The sequence below is a fragment of the Pristis pectinata genome, chromosome 4, assembly GCF_009764475.1.
Source record: "Pristis pectinata isolate sPriPec2 chromosome 4, sPriPec2.1.pri, whole genome shotgun sequence".
In the NCBI taxonomy this organism is placed as follows: Eukaryota; Metazoa; Chordata; class Chondrichthyes; order Rhinopristiformes; family Pristidae; genus Pristis; species Pristis pectinata.
Window position 1 is genome coordinate 56,096,455 of NC_067408.1, and position 19,145 is coordinate 56,115,599.

The window sequence follows — 19,145 nt, forward strand, 5'->3', positions numbered from 1 at the left end:
GTCAGCGAGGTCACCACTGATTGGCTATGGCGTCAGAGTGATCGCTACCGATTGGCTACGGCGTCAGAGTGGCCGCTACCGATTGGCTACGGCGTCAGAGTGGCCGCTACCGATTGGCTACGGCGTCAGAGCGGCGGGAGGCGGGCTACGAGCGCAGTTCCCAGTGACGGTAACTCACTGTGGCCTCGGTCCCAGGCAACCTGAGCACAGCGACGGTAGGAGGCGGACTGTGGCCGCAGGGTTTGAGGGCGTTCACCGTCAGTCCGCGGTGGAAGATGCACAGAAGGAAATGGACTTCCCAGCTCCCGATTGCTGTACCTGAAAGCCTTGGTGGAGGAGGAGCCGCGGGTGGAGAGCGATCTTCTCCCTCCGTCGGCCAGCAGTCCGCCCGGGCACACCCCGAGCAAGCACAGGAGGAAGGCAGCTCTGGAGGTGGATGGTCAGACCCAAGGACCTGGGTCCCCTTCAGCAGAGGTGACCTCTCATAGGGTGTCAAGGTCGCCGGGTTCGCCTTAAAGTGGCCCATCTCTCCACTCGGGCAACTGGAGGTCGGCGTGCAGTTCTGTAGGAAAAGATGTGATAGCGCTGGAGCGGATGCCGAGGGGATGCACCAGGACGTTGTCTGGGATGGAGCGGTTCAGTTAAACAGCGAGACTGGAGAGGGAGGGTTTGTTCTCCTCGGAGCGGAAGAGACTGACTGAGGTAAACAACATTATGAGGGGCATAGATAGAGTAGATAATAAGAAACTGAACCAGAAGGTAAAGGTTTAGGATACAGGGTAGGGGGGTTAGTGGGGAGCTCAGAACTTTTTTTTATATAAAGGATGGCTGGAATCTTGAACACACTTGGGGGAGGGGGCAGATACTTCTTAAATATTTGAGATATATTTAGAGGAGCACCTGAATAACCAAAGCGTAGAAGTGCTAGTAAATGGGATTAGTATGGATGCGTCAGTACAAAGTTGATTGCAGCAATGATGCAGTTTGCCAATTTGGATTGCAAATCTGACAATCAACTGTCATCAATATCTTATTAAGAATTGGATCTGATATTCATATACTTAATCACTGTCTGAGTATTGCAACCACATCTCACATCTTCCACACAGTGTTGGCTAGTGATCAAATATGATCACTATCATATTAGGTAGGGAAAGGAATGAGGTCCTGAAAAGAGACCATAGAGAATTAGGAAGGAAGTTGAGAAGCAGGACCTCAAAGGTAGTAATTTCCGGATTACTGCCTGTGCTAAGCAACAGTGGGTATAGGAACAGAATGAGGAGGAGGTTAAATGCGTGGTTGAGGGATTGGAGTAAGGAGCAGGGATTCAGATTTCTGGATCATTGGGGCCTCCTTTGGGGCAGGTACGACCTGTTCAGAGGACGGGTTGCACTTGAATCCCAGGGGGACCAACATACTGGCGGGGAGGTTTGCTAAGGCTACTGGGGAGAGTTTAAACTAGAATTGTTGGGGGGTGGGATCCGTACTGGAGAGACTGGGGAAGAGGTGTTTGGCTCTCAAATAGAGGAGGCTAGGAGTAAGTACCATAGGCAGGTGATAGAAGGGACGTGTTCAGACAGGCTTGAGATTTGTCTATTTTAACGCAAGGAGTATTGTGAACAAGGCGGATGGGCTTAGAGCTTGGATCGATACTTGGAGCTAGATGTGGTGGCCATTACGGAGACTTGGATGGCTCCAGGGCTGGAATGGTTGATTCAAGTGCTGGGTTTTAGATGTTTCAGGAAGGACGGGGGGGGGTGGTGGTGGTGGGGAGGCAAGAGAGGTGGGGGAGTGGCACTGTTGAACAGAGATAGTGTCATGGCTGCGGAAAAGGTGGACATCACGGAGGGATTGTCTACGGAGTCTCTGTGGTTGGAGGTTAGGAACAGGAAGGGGTCAATAACTTTGCTGGGTGTTTTTTATAGGCCATCAATAGTGACAGGGTTATTGAGGAGCAGATAGGGAAGCAGATCCTAGAAAGGTGTGAGAATAACAGAGTTGTTGTGATGGGGGATTTTAATTTCCCAAACATCGATTGGCATCTCCAGACAGTGAGGGGTTTAGATGGGGTGGAGTTTGTTAGGTGTGTTCAGGAAGGGTTCTTGACACAGTATGTAGATAGACCTACAAGAGGAGATGCTGTGCTTGATTTGGTATTGGGTAATGAACCTGGTCAGGTGTCAGATATCTCAGTGGGTGAACATTTTGGTGATAGTGATCATAATTCTATCTCCTTTACTTTAGCACTGGAGAGGGATAGGAATAGACAGGCTAGAAAGGTGTTTACTTGGAGTAAAGGGAATTCTGAGGCTCTCAGGCAGGAAATTGGAAGATTAAATTGGGAACAGATGTTCTCTGGGAAAAGTACGGAAGATATGTGGCAAATATTCAGGGCATATTTGTGTGGAGCTCTGCATAGACATGTTCCGATGAGACAGGGGAGTCATGACAGGATACAGGAACCGCGGTGTACGATGGCTATAATAAATCTAGTCAAAAGGAAAAGAAAAGCATACAAAAGGTACAGAGAGCTAGGTAATGTTAGAGATCTGGAAGAGTACAAGGCTAAAAGAAAGGAATGTAAAAAAGAGATTAGGAGAGCCAGGAAGGGCATGAGAAGGCCTTGGCGGGCAGGATTAAGGAAAACCCCAAGACGTTCTACAAGTATGTGAAGAGCAAGAGGATAACATGCAAAAGAATAGGGCCTATCAAGTGCAGCAGTGGGAAAGTGTGTATGGATCCGGAAGAAATAGTGGAGGTACTTAATAAAGACTTTATGTCAGTATTCACCAAGGAAAAAGATCTGGGGGATTGTAGTGGGGACTTGCAGCTGCCTGAAAAGCTTGAGCTTGTAGATATTAGAAAAGAGGTGGTGCTGAAACTTTTGGAAAGCATTCAGTTAGATAAGTCGCCGGGACCGGATGAGATGTACCCCAGGTTGCTGTGGGAGGCGAGGGAGGAGATTGCAGAGCCTCTGACGATGATCTTTTTGTCGTCCATGGAGACGGGAGAGGTTCCGGAAGATTGGAGGGTTGCAGATGTTGTTCCCTTATTCAAGAGGGGGAGTAGGGATAGCCCAGGAAATTATAGACCGGTGAGTCTTACTTCAGTGGTTGGTAAGCTGATGGAGAAGATCCTGAGGAGCAGAAGTTATGAACATTTGGAGAGGTATAATATGATTAGGGATAGTCAGCATGGCTTTGTTAAGGGCAGGTCCTGCCTTATGAGCCTGATTGAATTTTTTGAGGATGTGACTAAGCACATTGATGAAGGGAGAGCAGTAGATGTAGGTATATGGATTTCAGCAAGGCGTTTGATAAGGTACCCCATGCGAAGCTTATGGAGAAGGTGAGGAGACATGGGATCCAAGGGGACATTGCAGTGTGGATCCAGAACTGGCTGGCCCACAGAAGGCAAAGAGTGGTTGTTGAAGGGTTGTATTCTGCGTGGAAGTCGGTGACCAGTGATGTACCTCAGGGATGTGTACTGGGACCCTTACTATTTGTGATTTCTATAAATGACCTGGATGAGGAAGTGGAGGGGTGGGTTAGTAAGTTTACGGATGACACGAAGGTTGGGGGTGTTGTGGACAGTATAGAGGGCTGTTAGAGGTTACAGAGGGACATAGATAGGATGCAGAGTTGGGCCGAGAAGTGGCAGATGCAGTTCAACCCAGATAAGTGTGAAGTGGTTCATTTTGGTAGATCAAATATGTTGGTGGAATATAATCTTAATGGTAGGACTCTTGGCAGTGTGGAGGATCAGAGGGATCTTGAGGTCCGAGTTCATAGGACGCTCAAAGCGGCTGCGCAGGTTGACTCTGTAGTTAAGAAGGCATATGGTGTATTGTTCTTCATCAATCAGGGAATTGAATTTAGGAGCCGTGAGGTATTATTGCAGCTATATAGGTCCCTGGTTAGACCCCACTTGGAGAATTGTGCTCAGTTCTGGTCGCCTCACTACAGGAAAGATGTGGAAGCCATAGGGAGGGTGCGGAGGAGATTTACAAGGATGCTGCTGCCTGGAATGCGGAGCATGCCTTACGCAAGCAGGTTGAGGGAACTCGGCCTTTTCTCCTTGGAGAGATGGAGGATGAGTGGGGACCTGATTGAGGTGTATAAGGTGATGAGAGATATTGATAGGGTAGATAGTCAGACGCCTTTCCCCAGGGCTGAATTGGTGGCCACAAGAGGACATAGGTTTAAGGTGCTGGGGAGTAGGTATAGAGGAGATGTCAGGGGTAAGTTTTTTACTCAGAGAGTGGTGAGTGCGTGGAATAGGCTGCCGGAAACGGTGGTGGAGGCTGATACGTTAGGGTCTTTCAAGAGACTGTTAGGTAGGTACATGGAGCTGAGTAAAATAGAGGGCTATGGGTAAGCCTAGTAATTCCTAGGGTAGAGACATGTTCGGCACAGCTTTGTGGGCTGAAGGGCCTGAATTGTGCTGTAATTGTTCTATGTTCTATGTAAATCGATGCAAAATGCAAACCTCACTATTGTATTGAGGCTTGCTTGAGAAGGGAATGCATAACTGCTAGCAGCAATAACAAATGTTGAGGGCAGGCACCACTGACGTTTTAATCCTGTGGAAGAGAAGGGGTTTACAAAATAATGGGGCTAAAACCATTATGGTTTTGTCAAACTTCTCAAAGCCCACTTCTCCTTCAGTTCACAATCTTTTCAAATGGCATAAGCATGCACTTCATGCATTCCCCTCCATCCCATTCGGCAGAGCTATAGTGTTATGCCTTTTTGTTTTGGATTGGTTAAAACTGTAAATGGAACAGGTAATGAAAGAGGAAGGAGTCAATGACTGAGGTGACACTCACTCCATTTGACACTTGCAATCAACAATTCAGATGCATGCTTTTCAGTACTTTAAAGGATAGCTTAGGAGTTCAAGTGGTAAGAGAGTTGTATAGGTTCAGTGTACTTTGAGAGTTTGATGGAGCAGCCCTTTGGAAAAGGAAAAAGCCAAATATCTTAGATGCTGGAAATGTAAAACAAAATGCTGATCAGGTCAGGCAGCATCAATGAGAGAGAAGCAGTGCCAATAAAAGGTCATTTATCACTCTGTAGAAGTAATGAAAAGCCTGCTTTATTGGCAAGGCTATCAGAAAGCCTGTATGCAATGTTGGGGATCTGGGGGAGTCCAGCTGCAACCTTTGCACACACCATTGCATGGTGCCTGGAAGTAAACATGGAAATGGTAGTGGTTTTATGTCAACACTTGGCAGAATCAAGTAGCAAGCAGTATCAGATGGCCAATGTCTCAGCTTCCAGTCCAGTGCCAGCACAAGCCACCAGATGTCTCACTACCCTTGTGCAGGCTCTGATTACAGTCTGATTACCTGGGCTGTTAAATACCAACTTGAAAGGAGCTGTCTAAATTGCTTCCACTTTTCCTTCATCCTTTTTCTGGCTCTGCAGTTGCTTCTGACCAAACCAGAGGTAAGGCACATGGCCTCATGACTGCAGGTTTGTGTATCATACACTCCTATGTGGTGGTTCAGTCAATGGAAGCATTGCATGAGCAGGCCAACAGTCTGTTCTCTCATTTCACAGGCATTTGTTAAATGCATTTGAACTCTGTAGAAGAGTTGCCAACTTTGCAACTAATGGTCACCCAGGAACCACCCTTTTGTTTGTAAAGGAGGCTCTGATACACATGAAAAGGATACTAACACAGAATGAATGTGTCATATTTCTGCCAGCATACCAGGCAGTGGCAGTCGCGATGTGCTCGGTATGGTCACATGCTGCTGATGTTGGGGTAACCTCAGGAAGCTGTTCAACCTACATCACCTCCATTCCAGAGCCATTAGCCTTTTACATCAGCTCCACTCCAGTGCAAAGTTGATTCAGCAATGATGCAGCTTTGCTTAATGTCAGTCTGCTGTCAGATTGCTTCTGTCAGAGATCCATCAAGCAAATACAAGGTGAGGAGACAGCCAGATTTGAAGATGATGCTCCACAGTCCCTGTCAATGGAGGGAGTCAAAGGCTTTTGCAAGGTCTGAAAAGGCCATGTATAGTGTTTGTACTAATATCTGCATTTCTCTTGGACATGATCTTCATTGTGCATCAACTCCATTGTGCATCAACTCCATTGTGCCTCCAAATGGGTAGAAGCCATGCCATAATTCAGAGAACAGTTCTTTGCACCTTGGGAGAACATAATTTGCTTTCTCTGTGGCACATAACAGGGAGATCCAGCTGTAGTTACCACAATCTTCCTTGAAGATGGTGATGACTATGAAGTTTTGTGTTTTGCAGTTGTACTGCCTTTTTAATGATGTCATTTAGGGTTAGTGATGAAGCTGGACTCTCTGGTTTGGTGTAGGATGTAGTCAAGGTCATTCACCCAAAGACAGAACAACATTTGGGGAGTTTCTTTACAAAGTATTCCTTCCAGTGGGTTCCTCTCTCTCCTTGATAAATTCACAATCATTCTTTGCTCCCAGTGGGGTGGGATCTTGGGTGTTTTGGCTTTGATGGTGTTGAAGAATCTGCACATATATTTATCAGTGAGTTTCTGGACCTTTTCACTCATTAAACACAACTTCTGTTATTTTGTAATGGAGGATCCTGGACCTGAAACATTAACTGTTTTTCTTTCCATTGATGCTGTCTAAATTGCTTAGTTTTCAGCATTTTGTTTTTATTTCAGATTTCCAGTATCTGCAAGTTTTTTTTTATTTTCACAGGTTCTTGTGTTTTGGAGCTCAGCCTTAAGCTGCTTGTAAAACTGTTTCTTATCCTGTGAGGCATGCTGGAGTTTCCATTGTAGGATTGCCTTACGTTCTCATCAAACCAGTCCTGGTGTTTTCAGGTAGAGAAGCCAAGAGTATTTTCACAGGTGCAAATTATGGTGGACTTCAGGACCATGTGAGTGCTGTGGGTGTTTAGTATCTCTGGTTGGTTGGGAATCAACAGGTTGTTGGTGAAGTGCTGTCTAAGAAGTACTATCCTTGTGGTTCTGTCTTGCTGTCACAACTTTGATTGTCTTGTAGCAGAGTTTCTGTCATTGTTTTTGCATAATGCAAGCATTTTGAGGCTGAGCTCTGAGTCATCATCGACAGGATATGACAGGATGGGTCTTGCACCTAACATATGCAAATCGAAGGTCCTCTGTAGAACACTGCCCCCTGCCAATAAAAGTCCACAACTTTTAAGGGGCATGCAGTTTAGAAGGGATCTGAAGGATTTTTCATCCAGTGGATGGTTGGAATCTATAATGTGCTGCCTCAGTGGATGGTGGAAGTGGGCACTCTCACAACCTTTCAGTATTGAGATGAGCACTAGAGTTGCCATGGCTTAGAAGGCCATGGAGCAAGTGCTAGTAAATGGTATTAGTGCAGACAGGTCATTGGTGGCTGGTGTAATATGGTGGGCTGAAGAGCCTGATTCTGTGCTATATGGCTCTATGACTCTTGTGTCATGATTCTTCTCATACCTCAGAGTGCCATTCTGGTAAAGGCAGACATCGATGATGAAATTCCCCATTGCCTTCAATATTTGATGGGACACAATTCAGCACAAATTTCTTGGTCTACTGGACAGCAGTGGTCTCTGCCTTCCTGGATGCTCTTAAGACTTGGACTACTTTACAGATGCCACCCTTTACAGTACCGGAGAGATGACACCAAAGGTGTCTGTGCAAAATTCTTCAACTGCAATAAACAGACTGCTAGAGGAACTTGGTGGGTCAAGCAGCATCTATGGAGGGAAATGGACAATTGATATTTTGGATCAAGGCCCTTTATCTGTTGCTCCAGATTCCAACATCTGCAGTCTCTTGTGTCTCCAACTTCTTCAAATGCACAGGCAGGATAAATGAATCGACTGTTAAATCTTCTCCCAGACCAAGTTCATCAGCATTGTGGCCCTAATTATACATGGTTGGCTCATTAGGCCATTCTCGTGCATGAAGGCAGATTCTGGGAGCAGACATTCCATCCTGAGCTCGGTGACAAGAGATTGCCAGGTGGATGAAGGAAAAGATTGAATAATGTTCTCAAAATCTTCATGAAAAGGTGCAACACTTCCCCCAGCTCCTGGGAATCCCTGGTCTATGATCACTCAAAGTGGAGAAGAGCATTCAGAATGGCACTGAAAACCTCAATTGTTCATCAGGAGCACACGGAAGTCCAGTGTAAAAAGTAGAAAGAACTCCCAACCTACCCACCTGTCCTGGCAGGGACACCTGCCCCATCTTTGGCAGAGTCTGTGGGTCCCACTTTAGCCTCCATCTGTCACCTCATATTCCACAGGTCTGGAGTGAAAGCAAGTCATCCTCAATCTTGAAGGATGGCCTAAAAAGATCGTCATGTACCATTTGGACATAGACAGGGTGAATTCATTTTTGTTTGCAGTACATCTCCATGTTCACTTCACACATGTAATATTGTCCAACAATGTACATTACAGGCAGCAATCCTTGCAAAACTTGCATGCTTGTTCTGTCTGCCATTCTGGCATAAGAAGATGACGTGTTGTCACCCCTGGAGTAGAAAACTGTGACTTCCCCTTATGCATGTGTTTGGTAAACTGAGGATCTGTTGCACATTCTATTTTCAGCCTGAGAAAAGCCCAGCACATGGATGTTGATGATCTTTGTGCATAGTAGTGAAGTGGTTTATGCTGGGCTCAGTCATTGAAGTTGGCATTTAACAGATGATGTCTGTGCTGAATTGCATTTGCCTCCTGTTTGGTTCTCTTGAAGGATACAGCATTTAACTTGGTCTTCTGTGCAACAGCTTATCTAGTTTTCTGTACCCTTCTGTCGTTCTCTGTCTTGCTGCATTTGCAGGAGGAAAGGCCACCAAATATGCCTGTGTCTGGGAGTAATGGTTAATTCAGAGATCTTGAGGTCAAGGCAAGCTCTAGACACACCACTTCCTGTCCTCTTTATCAACTCCTAAAGAGGCTAGAAAAGATGGTCAGTAAAAATTCAATTTACTACTCACCTGCAAGTGCTTTTAAAAAAAAAAGTGGGATTATTAAGTGGGGAAAGAGGAGGGGAGTGGCTCTTGCTGCAATGAACGCCATCAGTCTCTATGCATGAGTAGCTGCATTGTTATCTACCTGGACTGAGCATCTCCAATGGGTGATCTTACTGAAGTGATAGCACCCTGCTAAATGTGGCAGCTGACCTGACTTGTACTACAAATGTCTTTGGGCGAGTTGGTTGCAAATAGTGCGGGCAAAAGCACTGAATTTTGTAAACAATGTACATAGTACTTTTTAAATTCCAGTCTTTTTTCTTCATAAAGTGACCTTCCATTCCCTTTCAGAATGTTCCAGAATAGTTTGCAGCCAATGGTTTGCTTATCTAATGTCTAAATATTTTGATGCAGGAAACACTGCAGCTTGTGCTCAGCGATGTCTTATGGATAGTGTATGTTGTTTATTTTTTCCTTTGTTGAGTAGGGAATAAGGAATAAATCCTGGATAGAACATAGGGGATAATTCATCTGCTTCTTCAGAGTAGTGACATAGAATCTATTGCATCCAACTAAGTAAACAAATGGAGCCTTAGATTAATATCTACTTGAAAGATGGTACTTCTCTCAGGGCAACAGATAGAAGTTCAAATTCAGAATCTTCTGATTCAGGGGTGAAAGCATATCAGCTGAGCCATAACTAGCAATGGTGATAATGCCTACTCAACAACGAATACATATCTATGTGTACTGTACAATCTTTATGGGATTATATATACAGTATGCGTGGCAGTACATAGTAGGACAATTAATGCTGTACTCTTAACAGAATGAGTTGGTGCACATAATAGAATGAACTTGGTCTATCCTACTCTCTATAAATCAACATTTCGCCAGACAATGTTTACCTTCACAAAATAATTCACAAAAGTATTCAATATGAAATAAGAGAGAGTGGTGAAATAATGGGGAAAAGTTTGGGAAGAATTGCGTGGTTAATGGCTTTGAGAGATGGTGATAATAGTTCTGATAGTTTGCCATTAAGCTTTTTGCATTTTCACAGACCATCTAATTGCAATGTTTTTTGTCACTTCTGAACGGACCTGGGGTCCACAGTAAACTGACCTGTACCTCTTATGTCATGGGTCCAGTGGTTGAAAAAGAGGATCCTTGCCACAGTAGAATGCCACTGTGCACTACTGGATCAAAGCTTGAACTGAGTGTTGCAAATTTAATTACTATTAAACAGGTAAATGAACTTTACTTGGTAAAGCAGTATAATTGGAGTGAACACAAAGTATTCTTGAAATTTCTGAGCCGCAAAGGCCATTTTGCACCGCTCTTCATCTTAAAAATTGAAACAGTCACTGGCTTCCTGTGGACTATACAGAGCCTCAGACTAGATTTGTACCTTGTCTTTCAGTGATGTAACCATATAGTGTCTTCCATTCAAAACCCTTTGAAATATTGGAACAAAGATCATTAAAATTGTATTTCTTAAACCACACGTGTCTTGCTCCCATGTGTCAGTTATCGGGTGGATGGGATATTTTTGAAGCAACTTTGAATAAGTTGATGGTGTTAACATTTCATTGGAAACACAGATGAACAGATTGACGTTAATGGTTCTTCATTGCATACGTATTAATATTATATCACTTTTTTCTAGTTGGGGGGTACTTTTGCCATACCCTATCACAGTGTATAAAGGGAATGGTAAATGTTGTCTAACAGAGATTCCACGAAGGTCAAAAAACTTGTACAGACTTGAGGGAAAGAAACTTTATCCAATTAACATGGATATTTTAAGGAAGTGCAAGAAGCACTCAGCAGGCCAGACAGCATCTGTGTACAGAGAAAATGAGTTAATGTTTCATATCAGTGACCTTTCATTAGACGGGATGTTTTCGTGCTCTAAAGATTCATGATTAATCCCATGAAGCTGTAGCTAGAATGGACAGATTTCACCAGTGCATTCTCAGGGCAATTTGCTGTAAAAGACTGGATTCTGTTCTGTGCTGTTGTTCCAGTTTCTATAAACAGCCTCCATTAATCTCATTATCCTCCCATGTGCAAGATGTTAACGCTAGCACAGGACATGCTTTGTATTGCCAATAACTACCTTGCCAATAAGCTGATAATAAAATGACTGATATTGACTCTGTAGGCTCAAGCACTATTCCTGAGACTTCGCTGAGGTAATGCCTTTTTGAAAGAGATGCTTAAGTGATGCCTCACAAAACTATAGATATCTGTGTTCTGGCCAGTATTTGCCCCTTAACCAACATCCTCTTATCATTCATTCATTCATGTTTACATTCTAGTTAGTGTGATGTGCTAGCAATCAGGAATTGGAACTGTGGTCACTTTCTCCCTTTTCTCTAGCCAAGAACATTCTGGTAGGCCTTGTTCTTGACAGAGCAGAGATGGACTAACTTAGCACTGATCAATTCTTGGGACACCACTGTTCTATTTGGCTCAGCAGCTTATTGAGGAAACTAATAACATGGCCAGATGATATGGTGGAGTTGGAGGTAAGTTTTGTGACAGCAAGACATCAGTGCGCACGTACAATTCAACAGTACAAATGATAAAATTAGTAATCCACAGGCACAAAGCAATACCAAGACATTAACAGCCTACCTCACAAGTTACAATACCTTACCACCAAAGCCTTAATTATAACAATAGTTTGCATATATCTGCAAATTATTACACAAGGCTGGAACTGTTTATCAAAATGTGTGAATTACATTTTAAGTGGTATGTTTTAACATTGAGTGGATTATGCAGTGTACATTCAGGAACATACTATGTGTGTCTGCTTCCTTGTATTTCTCAATCTGTAGATAGATATATTAGTTTTAAGTACCTTTTGCCTGAAGGTGTGATATCTATTTACTGCATTTCCGAGCATGGTGTGATCTCCAGTAACATCTATTACAGCGTAATAGATGTTACTGGAGATCTATTGGTTACTGGTGGCATCTATTACAGCGTAATCCCCACTGCTAGCATGATTGGGGGCTAACTTTTCATTTAAAGAGCATGAGAAATTGATCTTCCAATGGAAATTGTCATTTTATGTTTAACATTGGCTGTTAGTTGGTTTGAAATAGTATGAAGCTTATGTTCCTTGGTTAAGTTAACAAGGATATATTTTGTTTATTGCAGAATTCCAGCAAGTTTGAAATTGGACAAATCATGATGTGAGTGTCTTTATAAACGTGCAGGTCACGGAAATGACCAAGAAAGGTAATTTAACAGCAATGTGTTAGATACCCCATGAAATAGTTACAAAGGATCAGACAAATCCTTAACCACTTCAGCCTTTTTGGAAACAGTGTGGGGTTAACTGCTGAATGAGAGATGCCATTGCTGAAATGTGTATCATCCGTTGGTTCAGTTTTATTTAGTCTTTATCTTCCCAATCCATAATTAAAATATGTACAGGCTGCGTGGTGATTGAATCAACCCTATTATTGTCAAATAAAATGAAAGACAGTGAGTTGTATATTAACTGCAGAATTATATTTGGTCATATTTAAATATAAACATTAGGAATGTTAGTAATTGGCTGTGGTTAACTAAGAAATGAATTAGGAAGTTTATAAAAACACATCAATTATATGACAAAGCCTGTGCTGAGCCGTGCTGATTATCAATTTATCACTGAGGTTGGTGTCTGAGATTGACTTAATTTTCTAATGGATTAATTTAGAATCATATTCACTTGAGAGCTGTCAAGTTAATAGTGTTAGAATGCCAGTTGATTGAATATGTTAGTGTTTGTGATTGCAGTGAGCAATTTTCCCACAACTAATACCACCTTATTATTCCTATTGGTTAGTTAAAAGGATTGCTTACCTCCTTTCCCCTGGGCAATGGTGTTAGTTGTTGTGCTGTCAGGATAATGAACCTCCTTCAATAGAGGCTTTATCCATTCCTCTTGACACCTGGAATTGAGTTAATCCACTTTATATGCTGGTAACCTGTGTCTCTACTTGCTGACTTTAAATATCATCTCATTTAATTACCTCCACGTGATGCCCTTATGACTGGGACTGGCAATCCAACTTCTGAAATTAATGCCCTTCCTTCCTCTCTCTCTGTTGGAATTTGTTCTTTGAGATAGTGGTATCCTTCTGGGTTTGTTTAATTCATTTTTGGGCAGTGGATGTCTCTGATGACAAAGCCCAACGTTCATTGTTCTTGCCCCAGCTTTCCTACTGATTGGTTTGTTAAGACGCTTCTTTTTCCAACTTTGAAGAATTAACTACATGGGTATGAGACTGGAGTAGTCCAGATAAGACGACTTCTTTCTATCATGGGAGGTACATACACAAGGTAAAGCCTATTCAAAGAGATCCAAAGCAGAAGACCAAGAAGCTTGGCAAATTGTCCTGTATATGATCCTTCACAGAAACCTCCTTTGGAGGTTGGAGAGGAATGCCTGTAAAGTTCATCCTCCTTGGTCGTACATTTTAAATAATGTTGTTGTCTCTGAAGGCATAACTAAAATTATATCTTCTGGTTTGTAAATTAATTACTTGACAAACAATCCAAAGGTCTGGACTGATGATTGTGAGACATGGCTGCTGGTTGATTTTAAATTTAATTATATAAATCTGGAAGTAAAGGGTTAGTATCAGTAATGATATTGTGAAACTCCTGCTATGTCATAAAACCCATCTAGTTCACATGCACCTTAGGAAAAGAAATCAATTATCCTTTTACAGTCTATGTGACTCCAGACCCTCGAAGCAATGTGGTTTTTCTCTTAACATCCTCTGAAATTGCTGAGCAAATCACCTCCATTCAGTAAAGCTCTGCAAATGAAACAATGAAACTCATGAATGCATAAGAAGCCTCTTCACTACTGACCAAGTTAATGATGCATCTGCTTGTAGATATGAGTTTCAATATTTTGTCCAAGCTCCTGCCTCAATTCAATCAGTGAACAATCATGTCAAAGATATTGCAATAATGAAGATGCTACTGTTTTGGACATCAATGGGTCTTCATACTATACAAAGATTATTTATCCTGTCTCTTTGGTAACTATCCCCTCACAACACCTTTTCTGCTGGTGCTGGCTGACTCAAACTTATTATTATCTCTTTGTAATCAAATCTCTGAGCCCTCATTTGAGTCTTTCTCATGTTTTCCATGTTCCCAGAGGTGTGGAATATAAGATTAGGTTCCTGATCTCTCTGATTGGCCAGAAGGGCTGCTAATCAAGAACTTCACTATGCCCCTATCTTTTGAAATTTGCATCATCTAACAGTCAAATGGAGAGAGCATTTTTTTCCTTGCATATTATGGATGTTTATTGGAAGCCTTAGGATTGATATGAGGGTCCCTTGTATTTTGGGCCATTCTAGAAGACAGTATCAATAAATGCTTTTTATACATCTACATTGTGTGGTCTTCCTTTTAAAACCTCTGCTGAGCACTGAAACATTTTGATTTTCTAAACTTAATTTTTTTTTAAATTTTCTCTTGCAGAGAAATTTGTAGACAGAAAAATCTGCAAATGTAACAAAGCTGAGTTAAAAAAGTCAGTCATTGATGAAACCTGATTAAGTGGAAAACAAATGTTTATTAAAGAACTTGTCAATCCTGAAGCACTTTACAGTCGGAGATTTTATGAACTGTGGTTATTAAAATGGAGGCAGATGTGGTGACCAATATGTGCATTGCAAATTCTCCAGAAGATTAATGGAATACGTAACAAAATGTTCTGCTTTTTCTGTTGTGTAGGTTGAGAGAGAAACATTGGCCATGACGTCAGGAGAATGTTTCTTCTATCCTTTGAATAGTACCATGGGATATCAAGTCTGAACTCTCGGGATAACATCTCATCTGTGACAATGAACCACATGTTTAAGACTTAACACAAATGTCAGCCCAGATGCTATACTCGTGTTCCTGGAAAGGGCTTTAAATCCACAAAGTACTAACCTCGAGGTTGGACTGAACAAATGGTGACACTTTTCTTTGGTCTTATCACATCTTATGCATGTATCATGTTTTGGGACATCAGATGATTTGTGTCAGAGGTGCTGTTGTAAGAACAAAGGAAAACATGAGTGGCCATTTGGCTCCTTGCTCTTGCTTCACTGTTAATTAAAATCAGCACTAATCTTTGACCTCAGCACCACTTTCCTGCACTAAATTCTATATCCCTTTATTCCCCTTTTTATTTGAAAATCTATCAATCTCTGTCTTGAATATGGTCAGTAATCTAGTCTCTACAGCCCTCTGCGAGTATAGAATTCTAAAGACTCACTATTTTCTGGGTGAAGACATCTCTTGTCACCTCAGCCTTTAATGGCCAGCTTCTTATTTTGAGACTCCAGTCTTTGGTCCAAGACACCCCAGCCAGGGAAAACTGTCAAGCCCCAAAAGAGTTTTTAGTATTTGACTGAAATCACCTAATCTCCAAAGTATAGGCTCGGTCTGTTTAATCCTTCCTCGTGGGATAATCCCTCTCATTCCAGGAATCAATCTGATGAACATTTGTTGCACTCGCTCTGTTTCCTCAAATAAGGAGACCAAACCTGTGCAGAATGCCCCCCCCCAGTGCTGTCTCAGGACTGTTATGTAGGGCCCTGGTATTAATTCCTGTACTCAAATCCTTCTGCAATAAAAGCCAACGTACCATTTGCCTTCCTAATTGCTTGTTTTACCTGCATGTTAACTATAAGTGATTTAAGTACAAGGAAACCCAGCTTCCTCTGAACATCAGCATATTCCAATTTTTCATCATTTAAAAAAAATCTGCTCTCCTATTCTTTACACCGAGTTGGATAACTTCACACTTGCCATATAATATTCCATTTGCCGTGTCCTTGCCCATTCTCTTTATTTATCTTATTGAAAGCTCTCAGGATCCTTTAGCAACATTGGTTAACTGCCCAGTGTTTTCTCATCCTGAGACCATTTACTTACCCTGGATTCCCCAACAATTTGCAACAGTTTGACTTGCAGCTTCTTCATCCGTGAACTGAGCTATTCCATCTGCTTCCACCTCTGTTGCCTAATTTTTTTTCTGGCCCAATTTCAGCCTGTCTGGTACTTTAGAGCTTGTGCATGCACGCTTCATTTCCAGATTTGGTAATCAAGCCAGCCTCCTGTCTCTGAGCTTGGTCATTGCTTAGCTCATTGAAATCTCTGCCACTCTTATCTTGTTTGCACTATATTACAGGACTTGACATTCAACAAGTACAGATAACCAGCCTTTTCAGTTTGTAGTTGGTTCTGATGAAAGGTCATCAATCTCTCACCTTAAATTAATTTTTCTCTCTCTACAGATGCTGCCTGATCTGCTGAGTTTTTAGTATACTCTTACTTTTGATTTGAACCCCTTTGCACCATGTTAGTCGGGTGCATCTAGCATCCCTTCCAATTTTAAATCATTTTGCTATTCAACTATCATTGAGACCTTTCTCCCTTCCCTAGAAATCCATCAAATGGCAATGGTGAACTCAGGGACCACTTCCCTTGCTCTTGCATATTCTGTGCCCAAATGTTGCTGGTTAACTGCCTTGATCACATCCTCTGATATTCCCTCTCTAGATTTTTCTCCATTAAACCTTCTTAACACTTACCAAGCATTTGGGACTGTGTCCCAATGGGTTCTTCAGTTCATTATTTTATGATCACACCCTTTAAATGCAATTGTTGTTGCAATCATCCATTGATACCTCATGAAGAACTAATCCTATTGGATTTACAATGACTTTACCAATTGACTTATATTTTTCCAAATATAAAATTCCCTTTAATTACCTCCTCCTGCCAGTCACGTGACAGTATTATTCTGTAGAGATGATATCACAATCTCATAGTTTTCAGTCTGTGTTGCCCCAGTGTAAGCAGCCATGAAGTACACCAGGATGTTACCTTATCACTGGTGTGAATATAAAAATCAGTGGTGAGAAGCACCAGATATCAAGAAGAAGACCATTGTATGGCTTTTATGTTTGAGGGGAACAAGCTGTGCATCAAGTCAACTGAAGCAGCAAGTTTGCTTAGTTCACTTCTAACTGATTTGAGAGTTGGGAAGGTTCAGTCTCCAAGCAAAATTTTTCAACGTGCTAAGGAAACAACATTGAAGAGGTGAGTTTGGCTCAATGCCAAAAAGACAATCTTGTCATTTCTGGGCAACCTTAGGATGTTAGAGAGGAATAGCATCACAGTGACCACTGTGAGGTCATGTTTAAAAGACCAGCAAGGTCCCTTGCAGGGTAAAAGGGATAGCAGATATACACCTTAAAATAGGAAGGCAGAGATTAATTTTTTTTTATCTTGTGCTGGGCTTGATGATCCCAGTTGAGTTGCCACTTTTATCCTCTATGACCTTGGATTTGGAAAGAAAGATGTCAGATGTACCTGACTATGATTCACTTCTGCTTGCCCTTATGGAAAATTCTCTGATCAAACTGAGTTATTCAGAACCTTTGCATTCTGTGTGGCCTGGAGTTGAACTAATGCTTTGCCCATCCCATCAAAAAATATACCTATGTCTGTTTATCACATTACCCATCTCCACTATTACCTCAGCCCATTTACATCTACTATCCTTTGTCATAACTGGATATCAGTTTCCAGATATGCAGAGATAAACTCGGGATTCTTATAATTAGATTAGAACATGCATACTCAGATTATAAATGCAATACCATTACCACATCTTGCATTCATATAATGCCTTTAACATAGTGATACTCAATGATATTTCACAGATCAGGCAAAATTTGATACTGAGCCATGTTAAATAGCTATTGGAATTGGTGATCAAAAGGTTACGAAAGGATTGGGTTGTCAGGATTATCTGAAAGGAGAGAGACATGAAGAGATTTAGGGAAAGAATTCTACAAATTAGAGGCCAGGCGGCAGAAGGCATTGTCATAATAGAGGAACAAGGCAAATACATCTTGTGGAAGAGGTTGTAATTGGAGAAGCACAGAGATACTGAGCTGCTGCCAGATTGGGAGGTAGTGTAAACCAGTATACACTATATAGTGTTTATGTATAGTGTATATGTAGGGTATAGTGTAGTGATGCTTGAGCACTACACCACCATGCCCTGCCTATTCTGTAGTTTAGTTTCATCAGTATTCCAGATTACATTGGTTGTTGGGAGAAAATATGGAAGCAGGGTTACTGTGATTAGGATTTTATGATGTCATAAAAACAAAAGCTAATATGAAATATAATTTCTATGTAATTTTTTTTACTGTTCTTCACCTCCCTTTGTCCACTTTGCCAGATCTGCCAATGTTGCCAATGTGTAGTAAATGATAAAATAATGCGAGAAACTGCAAGTTCATTCTCTCTCACCATCCACCACCACCCCCCCCTCCCCCCCCCCCCCAACCTCTCCTAATCCTCCATTAAAAGCAGAGACTTCTGGAGATAGATACTCAGCAGGTCAGGCAACATCTATGGAGAGAAAAACAGAGTTAATGTTTCAGGTCCAAGACTTCATGAATTCTCTTTGTCTCTCCATAGATGCTGTCTGATATGCTGAGAATTTCCAGCATTCCATTTTTGTTTCACATAATCAACATTTGCGATTCTATATATTGTGATTACTGCACATCTGGCATGATGACAGCTGCTCATTCATCATTGGGGCCTTTTCGGAGAGGGTTGGCAGATTATATGACTGCAATGGCCTTAACAACCAATTTAATTTTCCCACTCCCCTTCGGTCCAGGAATGGTTGATAAATTCATTTAAATATCAGAGTTCCCTATATATTGCAGCCTGCATGACTTTAGTCATGTTTTATACTAAAATCTACATTAATCTGTGTGCTTTGGTGGACAGAATTGGGCCAGAATAGTATTTTTGTTGGGCGGTGGGGGGAAATTGATTCTTTGAACACAGTCAGTCAGGATGCAAGGCAGAGTTGTAGAAGGAGGGTAAAATGGATGATTTATACACCACAGTCCTGACCATCTTTGGGAGAAACTGAAAAGTTGACATAGAATGGTAAACACATTGATCTTGCATTTACAATAACTAATTGTAATTCAGGTGTTACTGTAATTCAGCAGTACATTCAGGTGTTTTGAGAATAGTAACATCATGACACAAAGTTACAGAGAATCTTTCACAATGTCAGTTCTTTCTCAAGTCCCGTGTCCTTCCAATGGCTGGCAGACTAAAGCTGTGATATAAGCGCAATC

At 41.9% G+C, this 19,145-nt stretch overlaps 1 long non-coding RNA gene across 1 annotated transcript; it reads left to right on the forward strand.

Moving 5' to 3' along the window:
- Positions 1-154: 154 nt before the first annotated feature.
- LOC127569597 (uncharacterized) lies at positions 155-15,622 on the forward strand. Its single transcript, XR_007956226.1, has 3 exons — positions 155-702; positions 12,118-12,198; positions 14,707-15,622. It is a non-coding gene; the product is annotated as an uncharacterized LOC127569597 (long non-coding RNA).
- The last annotated feature ends 3,523 nt before the right edge of the window (positions 15,623-19,145 follow it).